This window comes from Orcinus orca, chromosome 2 (assembly GCF_937001465.1).
Source record: "Orcinus orca chromosome 2, mOrcOrc1.1, whole genome shotgun sequence".
Lineage (NCBI taxonomy): Eukaryota > Metazoa > Chordata > Mammalia > Artiodactyla > Delphinidae > Orcinus > Orcinus orca.
The window spans coordinates 86,964,073-86,990,144 of NC_064560.1; the positions used below are offsets into that span (position 1 = coordinate 86,964,073).

The 26,072-nt window shown below is 38.6% G+C and overlaps 1 protein-coding gene across 2 annotated transcripts in view; it reads right to left on the reverse strand.

Annotated features, from left to right (window-relative positions):
- Positions 1 to 1,280: 1,280 nt before the first annotated feature.
- TMEM202 (transmembrane protein 202) overlaps positions 1,281 to 26,072 on the reverse strand; it is a 56,489-nt gene continuing 31,697 nt past the window's right edge. For both annotated transcript variants that reach the window (XR_007475812.1, XR_007475817.1), the window contains exon 3: positions 1,281 to 4,605. The gene's annotated coding sequence lies outside the window, so the exon portion shown is untranslated. The remainder of the gene's footprint in view (positions 4,606 to 26,072) is intronic.

Consider the following 26,072-nt stretch of genomic DNA (forward strand, 5'->3'; position numbering starts at 1 on the left):
TGCAAGTGCTTTTCAGATAAATAGAAATTAAAATAGCACTGGAATTTTTCTAAGGGCAGATAATAGTGCTGTAAGCTATGAAAAAACCTCTAGTAACGGCAGGGCACTAGGGTGACCAACTGTCCCAGTCGGCATAAAATGGGGATTTCCTGGGATGTGGAATTTTCAGTGCTAAAACTGGGAAATCTCAGACAAACTGGGATGTGGTCACCTCCCCAAAAATTCGTGTATGATTTAATTAAAACACCATTTCCAAACCTAAATGGAAATTGCTTTTTGTCATTTTGCTTACAAAGTTTTTTTAATGCAGCATTTTTGGGGTTTGTTTTTTTTTTAATGCTTTAGTTGTTCCTGTGTTTTACCAGGTAGGAGGTAAGAAAATGAAATTTTAATTTTAATATAAATTTAATTTAAAATTTTAGCAAATGTGCAGAGAGATTCTAATAAGCTAATTGAATACTTTGCATTTCTTTAAAAACATCTGTGTACTTCATATTTTGTTACAAATAACAATTAAGTCTTATACCATTGTTGAGAGGTAGATCTTATACCAGTTCTATGTGGTAAATAATAATAAGGCTTAGAGAAGCTGAGGTTATATGTCTCATTAGAAGTCTGGTAGAAATAGTAATACAGTAACCAAAAATAGAACCTGAGAATCCTGACTGCAGCCCCCTGTCTAAAGTACACTTTCTACCTTATCTTTCTTCTAGAATACAGAATTATAGACTTTATTATTGAACTGGAGATTTTAAACAGGTAATTATCTACAATGTGTGGTAAGATAATGCTGGATCTAGAAGTACAGTACATACACGCCCTCATACAATTAGACAAATGTACAAAACCATAGTGTCTGTGTTCCCCATAATTGCAAGGCACATTTATTTGGCCTAATAGTGTGCTTATATTACAGAAAAAAAATAGCAAATGATCACCCACCCCCAAGAAGTGAGCATATGTTTGTCCTAATGACAATCATGAGGCATGCTGCACTTCCACGAGCAGGGATGGAACTCATGCCCCCTGCAGTGGAAGCGCAGAGTCTTAACCATTGGACCACCAGGGAAGTCCAAAAAAGTACTTTTATAACAAAGTTTGCAAGAGAAATGCTTCTCTGGTTTACCGTATCTCTATTGTGTTGCCCTGTGGATGTATTTGAATGAATGGATGAATGAACGGGCAAAAAGTGAGCAAATATATTATTGAGTGTCTACTATATGCTAGAGTAGGTGCATACACTTTTTAAATTTACTCCCTATGATCTCATGAAGTTGGGATTCTTTTTTTTTTAACTGAAGTATAGTTGATTTACAATGTTATGCCAGTCTCTGCTGTGCAGGAAAGTGACTCAATTTTACACATATATACATTATTTTTTAAATATTCTTTTCCATCATGGTTTATCCCAAGAGATTGCATATAGTTCCTTGTACTATACAGTAGGACCTTGTTGTTTACCCATTCTAAATGTAATAGTTTGCATCTAGAAGTTGGGATTCTTTTTTTCTTTTTTTTGAATTTTTGAATTTTATTTTATTTTTTTTTATACAGCAGGTTCTTATTAGTTATCAATTTGATACATATTAGTGTATATATCTCAATCTCAATCACCCAATTCATCACACCACCACCCCAATCCCCTGCTGTTTTCCCCCTTGGTGTCCATATGTTTGTTCTCTACATCTGTGTCTCAGTTTCTGCCCTGCAAACCGGTTCATCTGTACCATTTTTCTAGGTTCCATATATACGCATTAATATATGATATTTGTTTTTCTCTTTCTGACTTACTTCACTCTGTATGACAGTCTCTAAATCCATCCACGTGTCTAAAAATGACCCAATTTCATTCCTTTTTATTGCTGAGTAATATTCCACTGTATATATGTACCACATCTTCTTTATCCATTCATCTGTCGATGGACACTCAGGTTGCTCCCATGACCTGGCTATTGTAAATAGTGCTGCAATGAACATTGGGGTGCATGTGTGTTTTTGAATTCAGGTTTTCTCTGGGTATATGCTCAGTAGTGGGATTGCTGGGTCATATGGTAATTCTATTTTTAGTTTTTTAAGGAACCTCCATAGTGGCTGTATCAATTTACATTCCCACCAACAGTGCAAGATGGTTCCCTTTTCTCTACACCCTCTCCAGCATTTGTTGTTTGTAGATATTCTGATGCTGCCCATTCTAACTGGTGTGACGTGATAGATACCTCATTGTAGTTTTGATTTGCATTTCTCTAATAATTAGTGATGTTCAGCAGCTTTTCATGTGCTTCTTGGCCATCTGTATGTCTTCTTTGGAGAAATGTCTATTTAGGTCTTCTGCCCACTTTTGGATTGGGTTGTTTGGTTTTTTAATATTGAGCTGCATGAGCTGTTTATATATTTTGGAGATTAATCCTTTGTCCATTGATTTGTTTGCAATTATTTTCTCCCATTCTGAGGGTTGTCTTTTCGTCTTGTTTATAGTTTCCTTTGCTTTGCAAAAGCTTTTAAGTTTCATTAGGTCCCACTTGTTTATTTTTGTTTTTATTTCCATTACTCTAGGAGGTGGATCAAAAGAGATCTTGCTGTGATTTATGTCAAAGAGTGTTCTTCCTGTGTTTTCATTTAAGAGTTTTATAGTGTCTGGTCTTACATTTAGGTCTCTAATTCATTTTGAGTTTATTTTTGTGCATGGTGTTAGGGAGTGTTCTAATTTCATTCTTTTACATGTAGCTGTCCAGTTTTCCCACCATCACTTACTGAAGAGACTGTCTTTTCTCCATCGTATATCCTTGCCTCCTTTGTCACAGTGTAGTCAACCATAGGTGCGTGGGTTTATCTCTGGGCTTCCTATTCTGTTCCATTGATCTATATTTCTGTTTTCGTGCCAGTACCATATTGTCTTGATTACTGTAGCTTTGTAGTATAGTCTGAAGTCAGGGAGTCTGATTGCTCCAGCTCCGATTTTTCCCTCAAGACTGCTTTGGCTATTCGGGGTCTTTTGTGTCTCCATACAAATTTTAAGATTTTTTTTGTTCTAGTTCTGTAAAAAAAATGCCATTGGTAATTTGATAGGGATTGCATTGAATCTGTAGATTGCTTTGGGTAGAATAGTCATTTTCACAATATTGATTCTTCCAATCCAAGAACATGGTATATCTCTCCATTTGTTTGTGTCATCTTTGATTTCTTTCCTCAGTGTCTTATAGTTTTTTGAGTACAAGTCTTTTACCTCCTCAGGTAGGTTTATTCCTAGGTATTTTATTCTTTTTGTTGCAATGGGATTGTTTCCTTAATTCTGATCTTTCATTGTTAGTGTATAGGAATGCAAGAGATTTCTGTGCATTAATTTTGTATCCTACAACTTTACCAGATTCATTGATTAGCTCTAGTAGTTTTCTGGTGGCATCTTTAGGATTCTCTATGTATAGTATCATGTCATCTGCAAACAGTGACAGTTTTACTTCTTCTTTTCCAATTAGTATTCCCTTTATTTCTTTTTCTTCTCTGATTACCATGGCTAGGACTTCCAAAACTATGTTGAATAATAGTGGCAAGAGTGGACATCCTTGTCTTGTTCCTGATCTTAGAGGAAATGCTTTGAGTTTTTCACCATTGAGAATGATGTTCGCTGTGGGTTTGTCGTATATGGCCTTCATTATGTTGAGGTAGGTTCCCTCTATGCCCACTTTCTGGAGAGTTTTTATCATAAATAAGTGTTGAATTTTGTCAAAAGCTTTCTCTGCATCTATTGAGATGATCATATGGTTTTTATTCTTCAATTAGTTAATATGGTGTATCACATTGATTGATTTGCATATACTGAAGAATCTTTGCATCCCTGGGATAAATCCCACTTGATCATGGTGTATGGTCCTTTTAATTTGTTGTTGGATTCTGTCTGCTAGTATTTTGTTGAGGATTTTTACATCTATATTCATCAGTGATATTGGTCTGTAATTTTCTTTTTTTGTGGTATCTTTGCCTGGTTTTGGTATCAGGGTGATGATGGCCTCATAGAATGAGTTTGGGAGTGTTCCTTCCTCTGCAATTTTTTGGAAGACTTTGAGAAGGATGGATGTTAGCTCTTCTCTAAATGTTTGATAGAATTCACCTGTGAGCCCATCTGGCCCTGGACTTTTGTTGGAAAATTTTTAATCACAGTTTCAATTTCATCACTTGTGATTCATCTGTTCATATTTTCTATTTCTTCCTGGTTCAGTCTTGGAAGGTTATAACCTTTCTAAGAATTTGTCTGTTTCTTCCAGGTTGTCCATTTTATTGGCATAGAGTTGCTTGTAGTAGTCTCTTAGGATGCTTTGATTTCTGCAGTGTCCATTGTTTAGAAGTTGGGATGCTTAATTTTATGGGTGAGGAAAAATACGAAAAGTAATTTGCCAAAATTCACCACAGGTGACAGAGCTTTGATTCAAGTCCAAGTTTTCAGAGTCCAAGCCCACTGTTTTTTCCATACAATTCTCAGTAATTGTAATAAGAGCTTATTCCTTTTCTAAAATGTGTTTTTGTATTTGTTATAATGGAATAATTGCTATCAAGCCTACTGTTGTCCAGATTGGCAGCATAAACATTGACTGTATGCAATGTTTGTTCCTCCTGGAAACAGGTAATAAAAATAGAATAGTGAATAAACAAGTGTGTTATCTTCAATCCAAGTAGTCCCGCTTTAATCTTGCAGATACAACCTTATTGTTTTTAATGAAAACTTAAAATACATGTCACATTTTTTTTTTTGTCAACCCATGAATAGTTACTTATTAGTGACTACCCAGTGCAAAGCACCTTTCTACACATTCTGGAGAGATTTAAATAAGAAGAACCCTGCCATCTAAGAAATCATTATTTAAGGGAAAGTGATTTAAATTTAAAGGAAAGGTTATAAAAATGGTAACTGTGACAAACCAAGAAGAATGACACAGATGGTACGTGCTAAGGAGTTTACAAGAGACACAAGTCACTAAACTGAGGTGTTCTAAGAAAGCATTATATGCTGGAGTTTCTCATACCTCCGTGCTTTTGCATTTGCTATTCCCTCTGCCTGACATCCTTCCCAATCATTCTTTACCCCCAGTTAATACATACACTTCAAGCCATTGCACACTCATCACTTGATGCCTAGAACATGAGTTGTCTATGTATCTCCCATTACCAACACACTTCCAAGCTTTTGATAATGTTGGAATGAATTAATATAAACCTAAAGCTATAAACCAATAGACACTGTCTTCTTACCTCAGTGTGTTGATTGAATCTTGCTGACATTATATCAACATTAGTGTTCTTACCTGTTAATTCTTCTAGGTCACCATGAAAACTTGAAGGTTGTGTGGAAGAGGAGGAGGAGACCTTATGTGCATGTTCCCCACCACACCCCTTATCTAGGGTTTCTCTAGTGCAAATGCGCAGCTCACCTCTCACATCCTCAGTGGTCCCCCAGCTTTGAATAGTTCATGGCCAGAGAGGATTGATGTTAGAATTCAACACATTGGACACAACTGATACAATGCAGCCTGTTTATGAATTAGTGAAAGACTGTAGCAAGGAACAAAATGGAAAAGCCTTAAGGGCCTGAAGATTGCAGTAACCAAGGGAACACAGAAACAGCAGCATCTGACAGGTCCACCTAGCCCCAAAGCATTCAGAAATGAAAAGGTTTTTCTTTTTTCTTTTTCTTCTGTTTTTGTTTCTCTTATTTTTTTCCATTTGTTTTGTTTGAGACAATACCATGATTTAAAAAGCATAGTCACCTCTTCCAGTTCCAGGAACCAGATGCCACTCTTTATAGTTATTTTGTAATGTGGCAAGAACCGGTTTTTCAATTCTGTCTTCTAACTATACCCTCATAGTTAGAAGTAATAATGTAATAGTAATAATGGAGGGCTTGTGATATATGACTTCTTGTACAGTCCAGAATTCTTTATAAGCTGCTTCACATTTTGCTTTCATTAAAAGATAATTTAGCCTGTTGGATGCATGTTTTGACGTACTCAAATTCCAAAGCACTGAACAGAGATCCCATTTTAAAGAGTTTGAAAGGTCAATAAAAATAACTATAATCATTACATTGTCTCTAAATATTATTAAAATGGTATAGTTATAAGTTATTGATTAGTATATTTTTACATAAAGCAAAGCGAGGTATATGCAGACACATTTTCTGTGAATGATAACAAACTGCATATATGAGCTATGAGTCTTTTTTTTCTTCTAGGTGATTGGATGTGGGAGGTTGCAGGTAGAGAGGGTCAAACAGAGGGATGTTTTGAAAAAGTGAATATTACTAAGCTAACTGTGAGAGGCACTATTGTGTGGCAGTCAGCCCCATAGGCTCCAGAGCTAGAAGCCCCACTAACTAAGTATACGACCTAAGGCAAGTTACTTAACCTCTTAAGAGAGTCTGTCTTCCCATCTTAAAAAAAAAAAAAAAAAGAAGAAAAATAGCATTTTCCTCAGTGGATTGTAAGGATTACCTGACTTAATGGAACGGACTCGTTACATTAACATTATTGGACACAGGATATGTACAATGTTTTGTTTTAGACCTGAGAATATACACAGATAATTAGTCAATTCTAAAGCAGTTGCCCTTTGAAGAGTACAAACCATTATTCATTTGTCAAATTGTTGAAAAATGTTGCTGTGCTCTTCTTATATGCCTGTATTTTTTTAAATTTTTTAAAAAAATATATTTATTTTTGGCTGCGTTGGGTCTTCGTTGCTGCCCACAGGCTTTCTCTAGTTGTGGTGAGCGGGGGCTACTCTTTGTTGTGGTGCACAGGCTTCTCATTGCAGTGGCTTCTCTTGCTGGGGAGCATAGGTTCTAGGCACGCAGGTTCAGTAGTTGTGGCACACAGGCTCAGTAGTTGTGGTTCGCGGGCTCTAGAATACAGGCTCAGTAGTTGTGGCACACAGGCTTAGTTGTTCCGCGGCAGTGGGATCTTCCTGGACCAGGGATTGAACCCGTGTCCCCTGCATTGGCAGGCAGATTCTTAACCACCGTGCCACCAGGGAAGTCCCATAAAGAGTACTTTTTTTTTTCACACACACACCCCCAAGAACCAGTTTTTGCCCCCTTGGAGGCAATATTGCCCATGTTGAGAACATATGCACTTAGCTAAGGCTATTGCTTTCAAAGTCTAAGATTGACAGTCAAATTCTAGTTTCAGAATTTTGATAAATATCTACCAAAGAATAAATATAATATAAAAATTAAATTTCCTGTGTTAAAAATAAAACCCACAGAATTAGATTAAAAAATAAAATAATTGTGTATATTCTTGTGTGTGTACTGTGTGGCTCAGCTCAGGGTTGCCACGTTACGTAACTCCAGGGGAGTGTATTCACAATACAGTCTGTGTGATGGGAAGGGAAGGAGAAAATGGAAAACAACTTGAAACTATAACCATAATGTGGTTGAAAGAGAAACTCAAGTTTATAAATTATTTCAACTTCATCCCACTCTAATCATCGTCAATGTTGCCTGACATTCCTATCCTGTACAGAATTAAGTTTGTTATTTGAAAAATGTAATTAATACTCTAAGAATGCTTAAATCACTTGTATTAATTTATATAAAGGCCAGAAATGTATACCAACCACAAAATTCATAGTGTATACACATTCATTTTAGTCCTCAATCTAGAACTAAGAACATGAATGCTATGCTAATTTTTACTTCACATAGACATTCTTTACAAATCAGTGTATCAAAGCTAAATTACCCATTCCAGGGTAAGACTGAATTCTCCTGGCCTATATGCCAACGAACTGAGGGAAGTCTCCAACCCACAGCCTGTAGGGAATTGAATCCTTAATTAAGAACTGAAAGCTTTGGTTCAAAAGCTGAGGAGGAGTTAAATCCTGCCAACAATCACCAGAGCAAAGCTTGGAGGTGAATCTTTCTGCAGTGAAGCATTCAGGTGAGACCGCAGCACTGTTTCAAGGCCAACACCTTGTTTAATCCTTGTAAGAGATCCTGAGACCAAGGACCCAGCTAAGCCACACCCAGATTTTGACCCACAGATACTCTGAGATAATAAATGTTTGTTGTTGTTGTTTTAAATTGAACTTTCCTTCATTCCAACGAAAATATCTACCTTTCCATGATCAGCTGTTCAATAGGTGCCAGAATAATTGGTTAGCATACCTACTATACACTACCTTAGAACTTAGCACTTTTTCATAGCATTCATCAAACTCGTATAATATCTTTCTTCTCTCTGAGTTTGTAAATTACATAGTTGGTCAGAGACTATTCTTGTCATGTTTATTACTACAAACTACATATAAAACAAAGTTTTCAATACTTAGAAGGCATACAACAAATAAAGTAAAGATCTAACTTGTTTCCTCATTCATTCTTTCTAATCTTTCAAATTAGATCTTTACCCTATGTCATATATCAAAATTAAATCCAGATAAATATTTAAGTATAAGGAAAGAAAACATTATTAGTAGAAGAAATATTGGTGAATATTTAATCATCTGAGAGTAAGAAAAGCCTTAGAAGGGTAGTACCAACAACAATATCTATAAAGCAAAAGATTAATAGTTTTGACTACATAATTTGAAACTTCCTTCTGTAAAAGCAACATCATAAATAAAAAACAAAGACATACTGGGAAAAATATTTGACATACATAACAGAGAGTTATTTATCTTCTTAAAAATTTATTTATTTATTATTATATTTTTTTAGGCTGCACTGGGTCTTAGTTGCAGCACGTGGGATCTTTAGTTGCGGCATGTAGACTCTGAGTTGTGGCATGCATGCGGGATCTAGTTTCCCAACCAGGGATTGAACCCAGGCCCCCTGCATTGGGAGCATGGAGTCTTACCCACTGGACCAGAGGTCCACAACCTTTTTGGCACCAGGGACTGGTTTTGTGGAAGACAATTTTTCCACGAATGGGGGTGGGGGGTGAGGGGGACGGTTCAGGCGGTAATGCAAGCTATGGGGAGCGATGGGGAGCGATGGGGAGCAGTAGATGAAGCTTTGCTCACTCTCCCGCTGCTCACCTCCTGCTGTGCAGCCTGGTTCCCAACAGGCCACAGACCAGTAGGTCCACGGCCCCGGGGTTGGGGACCCCTGCACTGTACCAACAGGGAAGTCCCAGTGTTACTTATCTTTAATGTATACAAATCTCACATGAATTAATAAGAAACATTCATATATACACATACTAGTGTGTTTGAGGGATGGACTAAGACATAAGCTGAAATACAAATGTCCAATAAATGACCCCAAAAGGTTAACTTTATTAATAATTGAAATGGAAATTAATACAAATATTTCATTTTCACCTGTCAGAATGGTAGAGATTTTATAAAATGCTAATACTGATTTGATGGGAGAGAAAGAGGGATAGAATGACACTTTGTAGGAGTACAGCTTTTCTAGAGGGCAATTTATAAGTATGAAAAATCTTAAAATGAGCATATAATTCTTCTAGCAACTTAACCTAAGGAAATTTGTACCCGAATCTGGCTGCAAAATGTTCAAGGAATGATTGGTTAAACAAATTATAATATAATATAATACAAAAATTGAAAACTATGCTACCATTTAAAACTATATGATAGGGACTTCCCTGGTGGCACAGTGGTTAAGAATCCGCCTGCCAATGCAGGGCACACGGGTTCGAGCCCTGGTCCGGGAAGATCCCACATGCCACGGAGCAACTAAGCCCGTGTGCCACAACTACTGAGCCTGCGCTCTAGAGCCCACGAGCCACAACTACTGAAGCCCACATGCCTACAGCCCATACTCCACAACAAGAGAAGCTACCGCAACTAAGCCCGTGCACCAAAACGACACTCGCTGCAACTAGAGAAAAGCCCACACGCAGCAACGAAGACCCAACGCAGCCAAATAAATAAATAAATTTATTTTTTAAAAAAACAAAAACAAAACTATATGATAGAAAACTATGAATTGATCTGGAAAGATGGTCATACTGTGCGGTTAAACAGGGAAGAAAAGGCAGCTGCAAAGCAGTGTTAAAGGATGGTCCTAGGTTGTGTATGTGCATTTGTATGAGCGAGTTAAGGGAATTTCTAAAACTTTATTAAGTTTCATTTATTAATCATAAGATCCACCCATTTTAAATGTACAATCAAATGTTTTTAAATACATTTACAGAGTTGTGCAACCATCTCATTTCAGTTAAAGAGATTTTTCTTTTCTTATTTACCTATATTTTCTTATACTTCTACAATAGGTATGCTTAACTGGTAATTTTTTAAATTTAATTTCCCCTTTACTACTGACTTCTCCAAAACAAGAAGATGCAAAATGCCAAAATAACTATAATGGTAGTTAAAAGGTTTTCCAAAGAACGAAAAAAGTAGCAAGCAAATACACTTCAATTCTTATAGGATTGAAGACTCACAGAGATTGAAGGACCTGCTCTCAGTTTGTGTAAGGATGCCTATTTGCAAAAGGGCTTTACTCTTTTATCCCTGCCTGCTCTCTCTCTCTCTCTCTCCCCCACCCCACCCCGACCTTGGTGATCCTCTTAACATATTTCAGCTTAAAGGAATAAGAAGTTTTAGTTTTGGCTTCGTTAAAATTCCTAACTCAACCTAAAAGTAAATGGAGTTAGGGTGATAAGTATAAGGAAAAACGAATTCAAGAAATAAATAGGAACATGGAATCAGAAAAAAATGCTAATGGAATAGATTGCTCTTTCAGAGATCACCATGTAATAAACAATTGTTACAGCTGTGGAAACTATATGGTATCTACCAAATAAACACTGATTTCCTGGGCAAAACTGCAATCATTTTCCATGTTTAAATATCTTATGCCATCACTGAGAAATCAGATCTAAAAATGTCAGATAAATAGGGATGAGATGTGAAATTTTCTAAAGTTTTATTCATTTTGCTTTACAGAAATAGAACATATACCTGTATTTCATTGTTATTATGTAAGCCAGTGCTGGAATAAATATGAAAATATGGGAGAGGAGGGTGAAATTCCAAAGCCCATCATGTCAGAAAAAAAATCTTAAAATATGTTTTTCACACCATAGGCCCACAGAATACTATGAAATGAGATACTAGTTATCTCTACTTCAATCTCTTTACTTTATGAATAAGAAAATCAGAAAGATTGTGATTTGCCCATGGTAATACTACTAACTAGTTAGTGGCAAAAAAAAGAAAAACTTAAGACTCTCACCTCTTTCTTCTTAATCTACTGCTTTTTACCTTTAATCTTTGCTCTTATGGGAGGCAATATAGTAGAAGCTCTGGAGTCAAAGTGTTTGTTTCAAATTCTGGGTTGCCACCTAACTAGCTCTGCTTTTTTTTTTTTTTTTAATATTTATTTATTTAGGCTGCGCCAGGTCTCAGTTGCGGCAGGTGGGATCTCTAGTTGCGGCACGGGGGCTTCTTTGCTGAGGTATGCGTGCGAGATCTAGCTCCCCGACCAGGGATCAATCCCGGGCCCCCTGCATTGGGAGCACTGAGTCTTACCTACTGGACCACCGGGGAAGTCCCATAGCTATGTGATTTTACGTAAGTCAATTAATCTTTCTGGGTCTCATCTGTAAAATGGAGGCACTGGTAGGATTTACTTCTTGAAGTGTGGAAAGATCGAGATATTACATGTAAACTGTTTATTACATTGCCTGACACATAGTAAGTATTTAATAAACATTAGCTATTTATTATTCAGTGTAAATAGAGTTTTAAAATGAAAACATCCTAGTCAGGAGTGTGACTGAAGAATTGTAGAAGGAGGGGTCAAAGAAGCTGAATTTATCTGTGGAGGCTGGGAAGAGAGAAGAGGGCATGGGCTGGAGAGGGAAACAAACTAGGTATGAGTGAGTTAGAGCAAGATAACCAGAAGGAAATGGGATCATAGGAGAATTTTAAATAAATGATGGACCCAAATCTCTGTAGAGATCTGGGCTACGGTGGAATTGTGAGCCTTACAGACTTAGGAGGACTAGGCTTCAAAGACCATGTTCCCTGAGCCAAGGCAAGAGAGCCACCTTTACATACTTATCTGCCCAGGGCAACTGAGGAAAAGAGCTGAAATCAGAAGTGTGCATAGAAATAGCAAGGGATTAAGAAGATGTATCAGGCTTCTTTGGGGAAAACTAGGCAAAAGAGAGACTGACAGGCGCTGGGAAGGAATGGAGCCAGGACATCGGGCAGTAAGTGTATGGAACTGTGAAACACTCTAAGAAAAATCTTCCTATAACAATTAGTTGTTTTTTTTTTTTTTTTTTTTCGGTACGCGGGCCCTTCACTCCTGTGGCCTCTCCCGCTGCGGAGCACAGGCTCCGGACGCGCAGGCCCAGCGCCCATGGCCCACGGGCCCAGCCAATCCGCGGCACGTGGGATCTTCCCAGACCGGGGCACAAACCCGCGTCGGCAGGCGGACTCTCAACCACTGCGCCACCAGGGAAGCCCACAATTAGTTATTTTTAAAACCTCATTTTATACTCTTAAAAAACTGGCCTAGCAGTGGTTGAGAGTCCGCCTGCCTGCAGGGGACGCGGGTTTGTGCCCCGGTCTGGGAAGATCCCGTGCCGCGGAGCCGCTGGGCCCGTGGGCCATGGCCGCTGAGCTTGAGCGTCCGGAGCCTGTGCTCCGCAACCGGAGAGGCCACGACAGTGAGAGACCCGCGTACCGCAAAAAAAAAAAAAAAAAAATCTGGCCTAAGTATGGTGTGATCTGTAACATTCTACCAAACAGTTAAAGGCCAGAAGGTTTGGTCCTGGAGTCAGAGCCAAAACAATTTCAGGTGGTAGTTGCAGGCATCCTTGTTTACCGTTGGTAAACAAAGAGGCTTTTCTCCAAGTATTTATGGCATTTTGTCACCACTTTTTCCAGAGAGATTTGTTCAACGTTACCATAACAATAATAGCACTCCTAAGAGTTCTATGGACCTCATCTAGATAGAACCTTTCTTCTACGATGGGGTCATGCATAATCTTCATATGCATAATTTCTCTTAAACAGCAGAGAGTATTGGGAATTAGAATATTTACAATATGCTCTTGGTTCCTCAGAATGTCCAGACAAGTAGCATTGACTGGGTGTAGAGCTGATAGGGACTTTAGAAGTCCCTTATTCTTCAGAAAGAGAAACAGAGGTTCAACAGAGTAAACTGACTTGCCCGTTACCAAAACGACCAATAGCAGAGCTGGCACTAGAACTGCAATTGCCTAATTTCTAGTGCAATGGCCTTTCCACTGTGATAGATTATTAACTTGTAAATTTAAGCCAGTCTTTAAAAAAAAATCTGACCCAGGGGTTCTTAAATACTTGCCCGGGAACTCGTGATAGATTGGCTATAAAAAATTATAAGTAGGGCTTCCCCGGTGGCGCAGTGGTTGGGAGTCCGCCTGCCGATGCAGGGGACGCGGGTTCGTGCCCAGGTCCGGGAAGATCCCACGTGCCGCGGAGCGGCTGGGCGCGTGAGCCATGGCTGCTGAGCCTGCGCGTCCGGAGCCTGTGCTCTGCGGCGGGAGGGGCCACAGCAGTGAGAGGTCCGCGTACCGACAAAAAAAAAAAAAAAATATATATATATATATATATATATATGTATGTAGTGCTTCTTAGAGATGCATATCTTGGGCTCCATTTCCAGAGATTCTGATTCAGTATGGTCAGGTTATGGGATTTGTATTGGTTAAAAACTACACAGTTAATTCTCTTGATCATCCATGCCTAACAAGTATTCTCTGGTCCAGCCTTTGATCAGATGCACCAATCCCATCAATAACATTCATACAGCTTCTGCTTGAATACCTCCAGTATAAAGTCTATTGTATAAACAAGTCCTTGATAGCATGATACCTAAGCAGAGGAGAATGAAGACGGGTTTTAACTTCTGTTTTAAACTTCAGAAAACTCAACTCAGGTTTATGCAGAGAAACGGGAATTCTCCATATATGAACAATCAATTGGGCATAGATATCAGTTCACATAATTTGGGGCTATATTAATATAAATAGGGAAAGAGGCAGAAGATCTGCTGAGCTCAACAGTAGAACCCAGGATCCTGGGCTTAATGATACTTTTCCCTAAATTAACTCCGTGTCCAGAATCAGTTGAGCTCTTACCTCTTGACACTTATAATTAAGGTTTTACTATCAAATAAATGAGTGTATACATTATTTATTTTACACAGGCTAGCTGTGTAAAGAACAAGTAAAAACTTTATTATAAAAGCTATGATACTATTACAATTAATATAAAAATATAATTATATTATATAAACATAATTTATAATTTCAGAATTCCCCCCTTCTCCTTCCTAAGTAACCTTGATTTTTATTCAACTATCCCCTTCTGCCCTATGAATTCTATATGTATCTTTGGAGCTGACCTAATCCCTAGTCCTAGGAGCTTTATTTTGACTAGGGCAAATTTAGTAATCCCACCCCCACGTCTGTGTTAGCTATTTGCTCCAGAGCCAGGCTTAAGGCAGTGAGCACACAGTATTCTCATGGTGACTCTTATTGGTCTGGGGGTGAACCAAAACTGATCCCCACAAACTGAAGGGAAAGACTTAGGTTCCATAGTAAGTGAGTAGGTCCTTTCTCTCTCCACGTGTGAGTAAAGATTCGTATCACCACTACCGCTGCTGGCAGCCATCATGTAACCAAGAGGGAAGCCACTGGAGGGAAGCGATTTGAGTCACCCAACAGACCGAGGAGGGCAGAGCTGAAAGGGTAGCGTAGACATCGGGCCGGCAGGTGGTTGCACCCTACCTGGAGACATTCTAACCAGTGGATTTTCTGTTTTGTGAGATCATAAAATTCCATATTGTTTGAGCCTGAGTGAGTTAGGCCTTATTACATGCGGCTGAAAATACCCTAACTATCCATGCATAAAAAACGTGAGGTTCAGCCTAACAAATACTTTGTTTTAAAATGTGACCAACTCCCAAGTGGGGAAAGTGGTGGGGTGGGGGGTGGGGGTGGTGTGATGAATTGGGAGATTGGGATGGACATATATACACTAATATGTACAAAATGGATAACTAATAAGAACCTGCTGTATAAAAAAATAAATAAAATTCACAAAATACATAATTAATAAATAAATAAAATGTGACCAGCTCTAAACCCTCAAACCAAAGCAAAATTATATTTGATAATCTAATCAGTTAGTATATGATCTGGAGTCTCTGGGTCCCTGGCTTTATCACCAAGCCTTCACTCGCATGGCTGTTGTCCTAACTACACAATCTGTGAACTCTTGTTGTGTGGGTGGGCAAGTCTGAGAAAGGCTCTCTAACCCCATTCAGGAGCTAGGGCATGGTGTTTACATTAATACGCAAGAGTAAGTAATGGATCTGCATAGAAGATTTATTTATTTATTAAGCACATACTATGCAAAGACTGAAAGGTGAGGCCATTGAGATACAAGCGAAACTTGAGAACTGTAATGACAAGCAGGAGGGAAAAATGTTTTGAGAAGGAAAAAATAATCAGCCGTGCAAGTGTTGCTGAAAGCTCTCTTGGAATGTAAAATGCATTTGAGTAGGCAAGATATTCACACACTATAAAACAAAGTTTCAAATGGCAAATGTCGTGTGAAGTCGAAGTCTGTGGGTCCTAGCGCCTTGCTTCTCAAATGGTGGTCCATGAACCAGTAACAAAAGTATCACCTAGCAGCTGTTAGAATTGCAGAACCTCAGATCACCCAGAATCTACTGAATTGGAGTTTTATATTTTAATAAACTGATGAAGCCTGGAATTTTAGGAATTTAACCTAGTGGTATGCAGTATGAATTGGAGAGAACAGAGTCTGAGATAAGGGGATAGGCTTGATTTTTTTTACCACTTCTATTTTTCAACCGAAGATTTTACTGTATATATAATTTGTTTTACATATACAATTTATTCTTCATCTTTAAAATGTATAGATATAATTTATTATATATGTATAATTCTTTTTTACCTTAAAAACTCATTTATATATTTATATCTAATTGTTTTATAGATATGTGTATATAAATGTTATATATATACTCATATAATTCTACATATATAATAATTTACCATACAATTTTTCTCCATCTTAAAAAAATTTTTATCCTGGACAATATTCCCTCAATTCATAAACAGCTTCCTCATTCTCTTTAACAGCTCAATGGTATTCTACTGACTGAATGAACAGTTATTTATTCAGTCTCTCTGATAGATATTTGTTTACTGATTTATTTTTACCAATAAAAATATAGTGAATGACTGCATATGAAATCACTGTCCTTATGTGTGAGTATATCTGCAGAATTAAATTCCTAGAAATTGAATTGCTGGGTCAAAAAAAAAAAAAAAGAAGTATATTTTAAACATTTTGATTCTTACTGCAAAATTGCCCTCCACAGAGGTAGTACCAGTTTACATATGCTATCAAAATTTTTAGCATTTGCCTGACGGATGAAAAATGGTAGTGCAGTGTTAATGAGGTTGAACATTTTTAACGTGTTCAGGAGCTATTTGGGTTTCATTTTCAGTGACCCATTTGTAATTATGTGGATTGTCTTTTTACTTTCTTTTCTTCAAATAATTTTTTAAAAATATTTATTTATTTATTTAGGCTGTGCCGGGTCTTAGTTGCGGCATGCAGGATCTTTAGTGGCAGCACGCGGTCTTCTTAGTTGCGGCATGCATGTGGGATCTAGTTCCCCGACCAGGGATCAAACCCGGGCCCCCTGCAGTGGGAGCACGGAGTCTTACCCACTGGACCACCAGGGAAGTCCCTCTTTTTACTTTCTTGATGGTACTGTTTGCAACATAAAAGTTGTTAATTTAGATGTAGTCCAATTTCTTTTTTCTTATGTCACTGTGCTTTTGGTGTCATATCTAAGAAACCATTGCCTAACTCAAAGTCTCAAAGATCTATTCTTATGTGTTCTGAGAGTTTTACTTCTTATATTTAGGTCTATGATACACTTTAAGGTTTTTTTCATGATATAATATATATGGATTTATTTTGGACTCTGGGTCCTATTCTATTGATCTATATGTCTTTTCTTCTGCCAGTACCGTCTTGATTACTGTAACTTCTTAGCAAGATTTGAAATTAGAAACAGTGAGTCCTCCTATCTTATTTGTCTTTTTCAAGTTGATTTTGGCTGTTCTAGGTACCTTATATTTCCATATGAATTTTAGAATCAACTTTACATTTCTGCAGAAAAAGCAAGCCAGTCTTTTGATAGGGACAAGTCTGTAGATCAATTTGGCAAAGACTGCCATCAGTCTAAAGACTGATATTAAGTCTTTCGATCCACAAACATGGGATGTCCTTGCGTTTATTTAGATGTTCTTTAATTTCTTTAATGATGTTTTGTAGTTTTCAGCATACAAGTATTGTACTTGTTTTGTTAAATTTATATCTAAATATTTATTTTCTTTTTGATGCTATTGTAAATAGAAATTTTTTTTAAATTTCACTTTCATAATGTTCATTGCTAGTGTATAGAAATACACTTGATTTTTGTATATTGATCTTGCATTCTGTAACCTTGATGAACTCACTTATTAGTCTGATGAATTATACATATGAATGCACACATATAATCACCAGCAAGATAACAATATAGTACATTTCCAGTGGCCCCATTATTACTGTACCTTTGCAAAATGTAACCAGCCATCTTACTTCTATCACCACTGACTCATTTGATTGTTTTTCAACTTCATATAATGTAATCATACCTAAGTAATCTTTTGTGTCTATCTTCTATTGCTCAACATAGTGTCTGTGAGATTTATCCATTTTGTTGCATGTATCAGTGGTCCTTACTTTTTAACTGCTTTATAATGTTCCATCTGTATGAATATACTACAATATATTTATCCACTCTTCTCTTGGACACTTGGGTTGGACACTTGGGTTGTGTCTGGTTTTCGGCTATTATGAGCAGAACTGCTATAAACATTCTTGTACATAAATTTTAGTGAAAAGACACAGGCATTTCTGTTGAGAATAAATCCTAGGAATAGGATTACTCAGTCAGAGGACAGAACATACAGAAAAAATTACAAACCAATCTCCTTCATTATAGTTCAAGTTCTTTCTCAGGTATCTTCTTCTAGTCATGACTTGGCTTTTCACCTTCCTAATGGTATCTTTTGATGAACAGACATTCTTAATTTTATTTTACTTTTTTAATAAAGTTATTTTATTTTTGGCTGCGTTGGGTCTTCATTGCTGTGCGTGCGCTTTCTCTAGTTGTGATGAGCAGGGGCTACTCTTCATTGCAATGCACATGCTTCTCATTGCGGCTTCTCTTGTTGTAGAGCATGGGCTCTAGGCACACAGGCTTCAGTAGTTGTGACACGTGAGCTTGGTAGTTGTGGCTCGCAGGTTCTAGAGTGCAGGCTCAGTAGTTGCACCGCATGGGCTTAGTTGCTCCACAGCATGTGGGATCTTCCTGGACGAGGGCTTGAACCCATGTCCCCTGCATTGACAGGCAGATTCTATTTTTTGTTCTACATCTTTATTGGAGTATAATTGCTTTACAATGGTGTGTTAGTTTCTGCTTTATAACAAAGTGAATCAGTTATACATATACATATGTTCCCATATCTCTTCCCTCTTGCATCTCTCTCCCTCCTACCCTCCCTATCCCACCCCTCTAGGTGGTCACAAAGCATTGAGCTGATCTCTCTGTGCTATGCGGCTGCTTCCCACTAGCTATCTATTTTACGTTTGGTAGTGTATATACGTCCATGCCACTCTCTCGCTTTGTCACAGCTTACCCTTCCCCCTCCCCATATCCTCAAGTCCATTCTCTAGTAGGTCTGTGTCTTTATTCCTGTCTTACCCCTAGGTTCTTCATGACATTTTTTTCCCTTAAATTCCGTATATATGTGTTAGCATACGGTATTTGTCTTTCTCTTTCTGACTTACTTCACTCGGTATGACAGACTCTAAGTCCATCCACCTCATTACAAATAGCTCAATTTCGTTTCTTTTTATGGCTGAGTAATATTCCATTGTATATATGTGCCACATCTTCTTTATCCATTCATCCAATGATGGACAGTTAGGTTGTTTCCATCTCCAGGCTGTTGTAAATAGAGCTGCAATGAACATTTTGGTACATGATTCTTTTTGAATTATGGTTTTCTCAGGGTATATGCCCAGTAGTGGGATTGCTGGGTCATATGGTAGTTCTATTTGTAGTTTTTTAAGGAACCTCCATACTGTTCTCCATAGTGGCTGTACCAATTCACATTCCCACCAGCAGTGCAAGAGTGTTCCCTTTTGTCCACACCCTCTCCAGCATTTATTGTTTCTATATTTTTTGATGATGGCCATTCTGACTGGTGTGAGATGATATCTCATTGTAGTTTTGATTTGCATTTCTCTAATGATTAATGATGTTGAGCATTCTTTCATGTGTTTGTTGGCAGTCTGTATACCTTCTTTGGAGAAATGTCTATTTAGGTCTTCTGGACAGGCAGATTCTTAATCAATGCACCACCAGGGAAGCCCCGTTCTTAATTGTAATGAAATACAATGTATAATTTTTTCTTTTGTGATTAGTGTTATTTTTATGTACATGTGTGCTCTGTTTAAGAAATCTTTGCTTATCCTGATCTCATGGAGTTATTCTCTTATAATTTCTTCTAGAAGCTTTACTGCATTTACTTCTATTCAGTTTTACCACATGTTTAGTTAGGTTCATGTATCCTCTACCACAGGCAATATACAGAACAGCTTAATCCACACAAGGATCCCATTTGTTGTCACTTAACAACCACAACCCCATTTCATCTTGCTCCTTTCCTCCATCCCTAATCCTTGGCAACCATTCATTTTTCCTCCATCTCTAAAATTTGGCACTTCAAAGATGGTATATAAACGGAATCACTGAGTAAATTTTCTTTAGGTTTTTTTTTCCATACTTCCCTTGAGACCCATCCAAATTGTTGTGTGTATCAATAGTTTATTCCTTTTCATTTCTGAGTAATATTCCATGGTATTTATATAGCACATCTTAACCATTCACCCACTGAAAGACATTTAGATTGTTTCCAGGTTGGTGTTATTATGAATAAAGCTGCTAACATCATACTCAATGGTCAAAAGCTGAAAGCATTTCCTCTAAGATCAGGAACAAGACAAGGATGCCCATTCTCACCACTTTTATTCAACATAGGAAGTCCTAGTCCTAGCAATAAGATAAGAAAAAGGAAATTAAAAAAAAAAAGAAAAGGAATCCAAATTGGAAAGGAAGAAGTAAAACTGTCATTGTTTGCAGATGACATGAAACTACCAAAAAACTATTAGAACTCATAAATGAATTCAGTAAAGTTTCAGGATACAAAACTAATATACGGAAATGTTGTTGAGTTTCTAAACACCAACAACAAACTATCAGAAAGAGAAATTAAGAAAACAATCCCATTTACAATTGCATCAAAAAGAATAAAATTCCTAGGAGTAAATCTAACCAAGGAAGTAAAAGACCTGTACTTGGAAATCTCTAAGACATTGATGAATGAAAACTATAAACAAATGGAAAGACTTTCTTTTTTGGAGCAATATCCATTTATGACAAGAAGCTAGAGTCCAAGGAGAAAACTGGCTGAGGAAGTTTTGTTTTTATTTTGCTTTTTACTTTTTAAGAACAAGTTTATTTAAAGCTGCTGTGTTGCTAAAGTATTATTCCTTTTCCCAAAACCTTTAGAACAGTCAGGTTCACACAAATGACTTGTTGAGTGATTTTTTTTCTCCCAGATAAAGTCTATGCCATCATTTTTGTCTTTTTCAGGAATGAGCTCATTCATGTTTTAGCAACTCTGAGCACCTTTCCTTCAAGCCCCTGGACTGAACTGGGTGTGCAGTGCCTCTTGTGTGCTATTAGAGCTCCAGAAACTTGTATTTTACCCTTTACTCTTATTGCCTTTCCCCCCACTGCATAGCGAACTACCTGTTAATGTTTAATAAATCCTTGTTAAAATTTTTGCTGGTTGGATGATGCATGGGAAGATGGTTATGAATAAGAGAAAGTGGAGGTTACAGGTTTCCAAACCAGTCAAATATCTAATGCTGCCATGATTTTAAGCAAAATTATAAGGAGATAAAGTTTGTGTTTATCAATCTTCCACATTTGTTTCCTTTTTTAAAATTATTTATTTATTTGGCTGAGTCAGGTCTTAGTTGTGGCATACAGGATCTTTACTGTGGCATGTGGGCTTCTCTCTAGTGTGGTTCATGGGTTCCAGAGCACACGGGCTCAGTAGTTGTGGCACGCAGGCTTAGTTGCCCTGCGGCATGTGGGATCTCAGTTCCCCAACCAGGAATCGAACCTGCATCCCCTGAATTGGAAGGTGGATTCTTAACCACTGGACCACCAGGGAAGTCCCCCACATTTGTTTCTACTATTTCAGTGTCCCTGCTCTCCGGGAGAAAATGGAGGTTACAGGTTTCATCTTGCCTGCAAGCTCTCAAAATTCTCCCTCCCATCTAGACCTTCCCTTGGCAGGTTTCCTTTTTTTTCCCTTGTCCCTCAACTATCAAATCATCTGCTTAGTAGTATTTGGCTATATAATCATCTAATCAATTTAAGTAACCTAAATTAAGGTACGACTAAAATATTAACCATCCCCATACAGAATCTGTACTTTAATACGGACATCTGTTAATTCATATTTACTGGGAGTAATATCTTTTAATGTGCCCTGCATTGTCTATCCTTTATTTCCAATCCTGGTCCCTTATCTAATGTTCCAGAAAGTAAAATATGTGGAATGGGGATGATATTATTTGTTGAGGCCACTTTTAAAGATGATAAAATTAAGGGCCATAGAATTTAGCTAGTAAGAGGTACAGGCAGGCAGAAATAGTAAAATACCGAACATTTAAGGAGTTAAGAGTGGGTTTTCATGGTGAACTACCAATATTGCCAACCAAAAAACTAGCTTCTGGTTTTAAAGGCCACAACCCCTTGTGCAAAACCGTTTAAACCCTCACTGAAATTCCCTGAGTCTAGACGGCACACACTTTCAGAGAGTCTGTTCCTTTTGCCTTTACCTTTTTCCTTCCTTTCTAGTTCCTGCAAATAGTCGAAAACCATGGGAATCACCTACATGTTTTAAGTGAGCTATCTGAATAAAAAATAAATGACTTGCCAAAAGTAGCCTTGGAGGTAGAGAACTGAATTTAATTACTCTGACTAGACTAAGTTACCTACTAAGGTAACCTGGGGTTGTATGGGCCAACAGGAATAATTTCTCTATTTTTCACCATATATGGCCAAAACAGTCAGCACTAGAAATTTCAGAGCCTTGCTGGTCAATGAAGGAGCTTAGGCCCAAGAAAGTTAAATGTTTGCCAAAAGTCAGCCTAGCTCCTTAGGGGAGTAAGGCCACAAAATGAGAGTCTGAATTTCCAAACCCAGTGCTCTTTCCATTCTGCTGAAATGTTCCATTGTGTGGTCATGGGAATCTGGAAAGGCTTAGTGGATTGGGCACCTCACCTTTTGCAGCCTTTCCCAGTCACAGCACACAACACTACATGGAAACTTTTTTTTTTTTTTTTTTTTTTTGCGGTATGCGGGCCTCTCACTGCTGTGGCCTCTCCCACCGTGGAGCACAGGCTCCGGACGTGCAGGCCCAGCGGCCATGGCCCACGGGCCCAGCCGCTCTGCGGCATGTGGGATCTTCCAGGACCGGGGCACGAACCCGTGTCCCCTGCATCGGCAGGCGGACTCTCAACCACTGCACCACCAGGGAAGCCCTGGAAACTTCTTTTAATTAGCTTTTCATCACTTTATTTGTGATTCGTAGGTTATTGGTGTCTTTGACCTAAACCATACAAATGACTCTCTTTCATCCGTAATATCAACCTATTCAGCGAATGAGGCATAATTTAGGGGAGTGTTCAACAGTCATTATACTGTCATCTCAGAATTACCTCTGATACTCCTACTCCTCTTCATACAGACTCAACAAATGTCTTCAGCCCTGAAGGGAAATCTCTCTCATAGGCTTTTTTTTTTTTTCCTGCCCTCTACTACCTTGTATCTAAGACTAATCTTTTTGTCTTGTTATCATCATTTATCTCAGCTGAATCTGTCTTTATCACCCCTGTCTTCAGTCATTTTCTTTTCATTAACGTCAGGTCTATCGCTTGACATATTCACAATACCTACTGTTTTCTCTGCTTCAGGCCTTGGCTCTGCTGTGTCTACTGGTTCTACCTCAGTAGCTGACCTTGCCTGAGTTATTAACTCATCCCGTATTACTGACTCACTTCCTATCTCTGGCCCTGTCTCTCTCTCTCTGGCTCTGGCTCAGTCCCTGCCTCTGTCTGGGTCCTTGATTGTGCCGCTGAACTTAACTGTTTTTCTGTTACTTGTTTCTCACCCATGGAGAAACACCTACATTTGCCTCAGATAGACTCAATTCTACTGTGGCTATATTTCCTATCCTTGTCCTTGTTATAGGGATCACAAGGAGATTTTGATCTGGAAGAGAAACCTGAGAACTTAAGTGACTGAGTCCAGAGAGGAACCCTAGAGAAAAAGAAAAAGTCAGGGTCAGCACTGTGGATGAGTAATAGATAAAACCTTAAGTCATCAAACACCCCTGAAGAGTAACACTGGCTTAATTATAATGTAATTTGATTAATAATACATTTCTGAATATCCTGTTCATTATCTTTAGGAGCTTGGAATTCAAAACACTGGTCCCATCTTTTCTGTAGTCTAGTGTTTTCTGGGGGGTATGCAAGCCAATTTATTGAGGCACAGGAAGAAAATAATACTTTCTTTTTATATTTTTAGCAAATAATGTTTTAAATTCTATTTTTGAGTATATTTTACAATGTAATGACTATATTAGTAATGTAATACATGTACATATTTTATAAATAAATTTTATAAAGTGTCTTACTAGTAGAGTGTGTGATGCAATGGTTTAGAGACCACTGTTGTAGTTAATAAAAATAAGTATGTGGTTTAGAAAGATTATCGGAGAAGCATTACACAGGCAAAACTCCAATGTTATTGCTTTATTCTGGAGATCCATAAAGGTGGAAAGCTTATTTGATGTGATAAAAGGAGAGGAGAATTAAGGAACTGTCTTCTGGAAGAACAGAAGAACTATGAATAGCTCAGTTATACCTTTGCCTTCTTCTTCTATTTCCTGAAACTTTCTCTTGTTTGTTCAGGGTCAGGTATCATTATAGAAAAAAATGTTTTAGATAAATTGGAAGCACTTGCTTTAGAATGCTCATTGACATGACAATGACACTTGCAGGACACTTCCAAATTATGAGATTCTAATATACTAAACAAACAACCAAAAGAAAGGGGAAAAGAGAGAGAAGGGCCAATCATCTAGAATTGCTTTTTCTGTGCCTTCACTACCTAACAGGAGCTTTAACTCACCAACTATCATGTAGAAGATGCTGCCCCACCAATTGATGCAGTAGACTAGTAGGAAACGGGGCTCTGAGACTTTCCTACTGTACAGTTTCACTTGCATCAGGAATAAGATGAGGCAGAAGCATAGGCAGGTGCCTGGGATCAGAATGAAAGCAATTACTACCCACGATAGCCCTCATTCTGCCTCCACCCTCTTCCCAGTCTTTGCACTTCCTGTCACCCTCAGCTATCTCATGCCATGGAGCCCTATTACATGGCAGTGGTCGTGGGAAGACCATTCGGCAGAGGCCTTCTGCTTTGACTGGAATGAAGTGGTCAAGGTGGAGCCTATGGATACGATGGACAGAACAGGTAGCTAGTAGCTACATGGTAATTTTCTGGGTGCCAGAAGGGCCTCCAGCCTATAATATCTCCCCATTAGTCCCTCAGATAACAACTCTTAGAGATGTTTCCATTGGATTAAGCATAATCTCTTCAAGGTCCCCTCTTTAAGAGGCAATAGCCCTGTCAGGAGTGAAAGTTTATTGAACGCTTTCCTCCCTTTGGGAAGAGACAAGGGTCCTGTGACAGCAGTATTCATGTGAGGCCGGGAATGACTTGATAAAAGAAGAGGAAATGGCACCAGCAGGGGAAGAAATTCAAGGACTCCAGGGACAAACATTTCCAACCTAATTATGTTGTACCTGAGATGAAACAGAAGATGGATATACCCAGATCTATGTAGGTTTTGTCTCCTGGCCCTTTGGTGAGAGAGATGCTGAGTCATGTAATAATAATGAGGATGCTGAAGGCGACATGAGGAAGAAGGACCCGGAGTACTGGAGGTAGTCTGCCAGAGAAGCTTGGCTGCAGCAGAGGTGACCTGCCTTGAAAGAAGGCTGGACAGGGTCTTGGGAAGGGATGAAGGACAAAAGAAGATGGAATCAGGGCTTGTATTACATGCAATGCAGTCAGAGCAAGGAGCCACCAAGTGGGTGGCTTCACAGGCACCAGTAAGGACCCTCTTTCCATCTCCTCATTGACATGGGGAATTCCTTTAACAAGGAAAGAAATAATTTACTCCACAACGAGGGAAAAGTTGAAATTGTAACCATGACCTTTAGATGTATGTTATTAAGTAACTTTCATATAACGGTGTAAAATGACTAATATTTCTTTTTCTGAGGGAAGTCGTGAGTGCGAAGGTCACTAGGCATTAGCTTCCAATCACAAAGGGGCTTTGGCTTTCAAGTCACTGGGGGAGCCTAGATGAGACAAACTTGGGCAAGTGTACCCTGTTTGGAGGAGCTGTCCTTACACGCTTGTGAATCAGTGGGGGAAGGAAGGGGCAGGGTTGTGGGAAGGAGAAAGGAGAGCGCGGAGCTGTGGAGGATCTGAGTGGGTCCACCAAAGGAGGGGGCTGGGATCTGGAAAGCACTCACAGGGTGCCTTCGGTGTGTGGTTCCAGCAGAGATCGTGGTGGCACACGGTCCAGAGCCCCGCCAAGAGCCTCTGCCTGTCCTTCAGCACCGTGAACCGCACCCAGTGTAAAGGGGACAAGCAGAGCAGCAGGACACAGCTGAAGCCCGAGAAGCAAGCACAGAGAAGGCGAATGTAGCTGCTGCTTTTCTGCAGGAGCCGGCGCTGGTAGGGTGGCCTGGAAGACAAGCGGTGCATGCGGGGGAGAATTGGCTGTGGTGGGGAA